Here is a 6,673-nt window from a genome sequence, read left to right on the forward strand (position 1 = left end):
CGAGACAAATTGTAGTTGCGGCTGTCGACGGATTCGACATCAGTGGCTGTCTAGATCTGTCGTCTATACCCATTCTCTCGATGGCTCAGGATACCACATTGTGTGGTATTATGTCAAAGGCTTTTCTGAGATCGACGAGGATCACAGCGAATGGTTTGCCCTTTTTTGCTCTACTCCTAAGAAAATTCCTCAGACACTAGCTATTAACCTAACAGCCATTGATGTGGGTGAATCCAGTTTGAAGCTCATTGATTTGAATTTCGTCATCGGCATCCAGCTGATGTCATCCAGTTTGGTGTCCTTTTTTAGGACCATGGCGGTGCAATTGCGATTGAGCACCGGAGGAACCCTTTTGGTTAGAATCATGACATTGAAGAGGACCGCTAAAGTTTTTATTGTGGTCATTCTCAACCTAGGTTGGTCTAGTTTTACCAAGGAAGGCCTGGATTTCGTCACATAGGATAGGCCCATAAAGGTCCTGGCTTTCCTTGAGCTCTTTAATCGGGATCCACGGACAGGGCTACTCTGCGAAGAGCCGCGAAAATGAGTTCATTATGTTGGAGCGTTGCGGTTCTTGATTAACGGTCCAAGAAGACTTGCCGCCGAACAGTCTTTGGGCCATGTTCTTTGAACTTTTTGCGAATCGTCTTAGAATTGTGCGGTAGAGTCACTCTCTTCGGCGCCGTCTGAATGGTGGAGGTTGAGCGGCGTAGGGATTGATGGTCCACTGTTGCTGGTTGCTGTTTCTCGGTCCGATATGTCTGCTTTATTTGTTAATGACGACGGCCGCTTCTTTCGAGGGTGATAATACAAGAGTGCGGGCCACATCGGCGTCGAATCCTGCTTTCCTCCAGTAAAGACGACTTCTTTTTTTTCTCATCGACTATTCGAGTCACGACGTTTCTCGTCAGCATTGTCGAAGATCTCCGGCCTCCGGCAGGGTCAGAAATATTACCAAACCGTTCGTGGTCCTCTGTATAGATTACTCTAGTAGCCATGTAGTCAACTAGTAGGCTACGGAATCGTCCATTCTCATGTAGGGGGCCAAAAATTCTTCGGAGGATACTTCTCTCGAACGCAGCCAAGAGTTCGCAATTTTTCTTGTTAAGAACCCAAGTCTCCGAGGAATACACAGGGAAGATCATTGTATTGTAAAGTAAGAGCTTTGACCCTATGGTAAGACGTTTCGAGCGGAATAGTTTTTGTAAGTTGAAATAGGCTCTGTTGGCTGCCAACCACCACGCGCGGATTTCATCATCGTAGCTGTTATCGGTTGTGATTTTCGGCCCTAGATAGCAGAAGTTGTCAACGGTCTCAAAGTTGTATTCTCCTATCTTTATTCTTCCCGTTTGACCAGTGCGGTTTGATGTTGTTGGTTGGTTGGTTTTTGGTGCTAACGTTGCCACCATATACTTTGTCTTGCCTTCATTGTTGTGCAGCCCAAGATCTTGCGCCATTCACCGCTTGCTCAATCTGGATGAAGGCTGTTTGTACGTGTCGGATAGTTTTTCCCATAATGTCGATATCGTCAGCATAGACCAGTAGTTGGGTGGACTTAAAGAGGATCGTACTCCTCGCATTTACCTCAGCATCACGTATTACTTTCTCCAGGGCCAGGTTAAAGAGGACGCATGATAGGGCATCCTCTTGTCGTAGACTATTGTTGATGTCGAATGGTCTTGAGAGTGATCCTGCTGCTTTTGTCTGGCCCGCACATTGGTCAGGGTCAGTCTTATCAATTTCGTTGGGATACCATATGTCGTTGGACAACGCCAATATCTTTAAAGAGGTGAACGACTTTAGGAGACTAAATTCCTACGGGAGTCTCCACATCTCGAAAATTCCTCTCCAAAAAAAAGGCTAAACAGGAACATGGGCAACAATTTTTCCACCTTGGTGGAACTTTTAGGAAGGACTAGAAAAGAATAAAAGCCTAATTCAGAGGTTATAATCACAAGAATAGCTATCTATAAAAGCCAAATGGTGGAAACATTTTTCAGAAGATAAAATACTCAAGAAGGGGACAGTTGGTCCCGGAAATAGATATTTGTTTAAATTAAATACTTTTCGCTAATAAAACGGAAAAATATCTTCGAAGGCAATCCTTGATTTTAAGACTTCGGCAAACAAACTACCTCCTAATTCAAACCACTTGGTGTAGTTTGTTACCTCCATATTTAACCAATTCGGCTGTAATTCTATCGGCTCCTGGCGACTTATGATTTTTAAGCCGGTGGAGTACCCCGACTATTTCTTCCATGCTTGGTGGCATTTGTCCGTCGTCTTCAATTGGCGGGACCTCTAACTCGGCGATGTTCTGGTTGTTGAGTAGTTCATCAAAATATTCAACCCGTCGCTCCAATATGCCCATTCTTTCTTCTGCAGGATGAACATCGAGGTGTATAAGGCTTCACCCTGTTAACTTGTTGGTAAGACTTCCGCGCCTGGTGCGGTTGCTCCCTGTAATTTTCGAGTTCGCAGACCTGTTGGTTCTCCTAGGCTTCCTTTTCCCGTCTGTTAAGACACTTCTCCCCTCACCGGAGTTCGTAATAAATCTCCGCACGTGCCCGCGTCCTTTGAGAATGCAACATTACTCGGTAAGCCGCATTCTTCCGTTCCGTTGCTAGCTTACATTCATCGTCAAACCAGCCGTTCCGACTCCTTTTGCGGCTGGGGCCAAGTATGTTTGCCGTATTTATGATAACGTTCTTCACGTGGTTGTGAAGATCATTTGTTTATGCTTCATCTCCAGGTCCTCTGTTGACTGCGGTTATTGCGGCATCCATTTCCCTCTTGTAGGTGTTACGGAGGACTGGGTTGGTGATAGCTTCACTGTTAACTCTCAACTGATTGTTAGAGGGGATTCTGGATGGTGTGGTTATTCGAGCTCGGAGCACCATGCCAACGAGATAGTGATCCGAGTCTATATTGCCCTGATATAATATCTGGGACAGGCTTCGAGGGTTCGTTCTACTGCCTCGTAGTCTGCAGTCTTCTCTGTAGGGGCGTGAATGTAAATGAGACTTATATTTCTAAATTTGCCTCGGAAGCACATAGTGAATAGCCGTTCGCTTATGTTTTCAAAGTCGATAACAGCAGGTTTCATTTTTTGCCTGACTAAGAAACCTATCCCTACTCCTCGAGGAAACTGGTCCCTGTCCAACGCATTTCCTATAACGCTGTTACATCAGCCCTATATTGGAACAGTGCTAGCTGCTTGGCAGCTTCATCTCTGTATAGGAAGTGCACGTTCCATGAGAAAATGCGCAAATCGTTATTCTTTTGTCGTTGCCGGGTTTGCGTTATCCATCCAGTCCGAGGCTCCTGTTGTGGCTTCGTAACTTCGATTTTCCGTGTAGGGTTGTCAGCCCTACCCCCAATCTGGAGGACCAATTGGTACATTTTGTCTGGTTTTTAGGCGCGGGAGGTTCGCCTTCATTCTTCTCCGTCTGCAGCTTTTTGTTAAGAAAGAACTCCCAGCGGTTACCACGTGGAGGCGGAGATAGGGTTTGGTAGTAGAGCTGTTGGGGTGTTGATTGAGCAGGCGTTTCCCAGGTTTTATGCTCCATCGGCCACCATCGTGGGTACCAATCCACGTTTCGCCCTGGGACCTATACAACCCTTTGACCATTATTAACAAAGTTATAGCATTTCAGGTAAATTTATTGCAGCCTAAGACGTACACTAATGATAAAAAAAAAGTGGCCACCCAAACTTTTTCCGAAAATCCAAACTTGAACCCTAGTTTCTCCCCAATTGATAACAATTTCAAATATCTGTTTTACAAATACTATGGTAGGAAGTGTAAAGGCTATTTATAAATAAAAAACAAATTTTTTATTATTAATAAGAGGTATGTCCTCCTTTATTTTTAATAACATTATCAATTCTGTTTGGCATAGAATTAATTATGATAGTACTTCTAAATACTCCTCGGAGATTCTATTCCAGGCACCCAAAACAGCTGCCCATAGCTCGTTTAAGTTGTTAATTGTCTTGTCGTGAATCTCACGATCAATATGGTCCCATATATTTTCGATGGGATTTAAATCAGGGCTTTGAGCAGGCCAATCAAGAGTCCTTATATGTTTTTGGGCCAACCAATCGGATATGAGCCTTGTCTTATGGCATGGTGCATTATCTTGTTGGAAAGTTAATAGACGAGGTGTTCTGAACCTCGCTAGACTTGGTACCAGTGATGTTTCTAAAATATTTTTATATTCAGCTGAGTTGATTTTTGTATTCACTGGTACCCGGTGCAGTACACCTACTGTTTTTGAGGAAAAACAGCCCCATACCATTATTCCAGGGTTGCCTTTCTGCGTTTCCTGGATGCAATCCTCACTGTATTCCTCGCCTGACCTACGAAGACAGCGTTGCGGCCTGTCCGATCGAAGGCAAAATCTTGATTCGTCCGACCAAATGATTTTAGTCCAGTCGGTGTTTCGATGGTCTTTGGCCCAAACCAATCTTGCAGCTTTGTGCCTCGGTTTAAGAGCCGGAACTTTTCGACAGCGCCGACTGCGAATGCCAACATCTTTCAAACGGCGTGAAATCGTGTGGCGACTTACTAAGTTTCCGCTGGCTGGCACAAAATCTTTAGATATTTGTGCGATCGACGATTTCCGATTCCTCAGCGCGTGTTGTTCCAACGCTCTCGTGTCCTTTCTTACGTGCTACACTGCCGCTTGCTTGTTTACGTCGCAAAACTTGTTGCACGCCGCTTCTCGAAACTTCGACATCCGATTTTTTAAAAATTTTCACGATTTCGCGTTGTGATTTGCCAGACTCGCTTAGTCCTACGATGCGTCCTTTTTCTTCCTCCGTTAATTGCCTGTAGAAAAAATGTATACACTTTTCTTGAGTTTCTTTTCAAACAAAATGATTTTTTGAAAATAATTCAAATATATGAATTTTTAATCTTCAAACTGATTTCTCCGCTTGCTTCCAGGACTCTACCAGGATTATCCTTGTGAAAAGTCCTTGAGGCAAGCCTAATTTTTGATGAGTTTTTTCTTACTATCCTTTTCTACTAAGTTAATGATAATAATTACTTACCGCTGTTTTGGAGACATTTTAATTCGACAAATTATTAAAAATGTATTTCAAGCACTATTTCCACCTTTGCATGATTTTTCACTATTTCTAAATTTTGTATCCTTGCACTTCGTCTGTTTGTTAGGAACTGATGTCCTTTGATGTTCTGATGTCCCTTTTTATACCTGCTTCATTGCAAAATTACGAAAAACCCCGAAATATTACATGCGGCGGCAATATTTGACACTCTTTCGACACCAGGTAGGTGGCCACTTTTTTTTGATCATTAGTGTATATGAGGTCATTATCATGCGAAGTGAACTTACATGAACCGCGGGGTCCATGGGGACGTTTTAGTTGTCCATTTTTGCCTTTTTTGGTTATTTGCATATCAGTGTAATTACCCGACTTAGGCATGTGCGTGTATATGTATATATATGTAATAAAGTTTCTGGGTAGTAACCAATATAATAGACATCTACTGGTTACCAGCGGTTTTTAATTTACGTACGTGCTTTTGTGCACTCAGTAAAATGGAAATGCATAAAAATGCGATATCTCAATTGCGGCACCGATGTCCTGATTTTTATGGCTCTACGCGGGAGATCGAGAAGTAATTTTTTTGTTTCATTTCGAGCTTTTTTACCTCAAATGTTTATATTCGTTAGAGACTCGCGATATCCTGACGTTGTTTTTTTAAGTTGCAGTGCGGACCTCCGTATCGGTATAAGGATACATGAAGTTTTGTTAATTGGCACATGTGGGACTGAAGTGCTCAAAGGAGCTCCCCCATGCCCGCGAGCCTGACTAACAAAGAGGCAAGTAAGCGCGTTCCGACGGAACACTTCAGGGGAGCTTGAGTATTAGGGGCGAGACTCAGGGTCAATTTTGTCAAATTTTTAGGTTTTTGGGATAGATCTCTGCTATTGGTCGACTCCGGCCACCAGGATGGTTTTCGGGGCCATCTTCATCACTACATACAGTTTTATAAATTTTATTAGATTTTTTTGGACGACCCAATTTTTGAAAAAAGGGGAATGTCACTGAAGGTTGACCTCCATAATTGGATGGCCCTGCAGACTAAATCCTATTTAATACCGCTGGCGGTTATATTCGGTGAAAAGAAACATTAAAACTCTTCTACCTAATTGGCGCTTAAGCAGGATACCCTTAAGCCCCGCGGAAGAGCATTCCCCTTCTGCATGCAGAAGGCGGTTTCGTCCAGGCTAGAAGCAATTGATTAGACACTTGACTAGCTTCTTTGCCCAAAGCGAGAAACCAAGGAAATATCGAGTGGACAAGGACTCAATGCCTCACAATCCTTAAAATCGTTTGTCGGATTTCGCGTGATAGGCCAGATACCGAATCGATTTTAATAGGGTTTTGTTTTATACCACACTATGCATATTTTGAATATTTTGATAATGGTTATGAGAATACTTGATAATTTTGACTACTATTTGGGACAAATTTTTGTCATATTCTATATTTAGTAGAAAATATTGAAAAATTATTATTTTCCAATTCACACTTATTTCGCAACTTTTTTTGCAAGTTACTGTTGTTTTCGAACATAGATGTCATTACATTATCGTATTTGAATTTATTATCAACTCATGAAAGTAAATGAATCTTG

The sequence above is a fragment of the Hermetia illucens genome, chromosome 2 (genome assembly GCF_905115235.1).
Source record: "Hermetia illucens chromosome 2, iHerIll2.2.curated.20191125, whole genome shotgun sequence".
Classification (NCBI taxonomy): domain Eukaryota; kingdom Metazoa; phylum Arthropoda; class Insecta; order Diptera; family Stratiomyidae; genus Hermetia; species Hermetia illucens.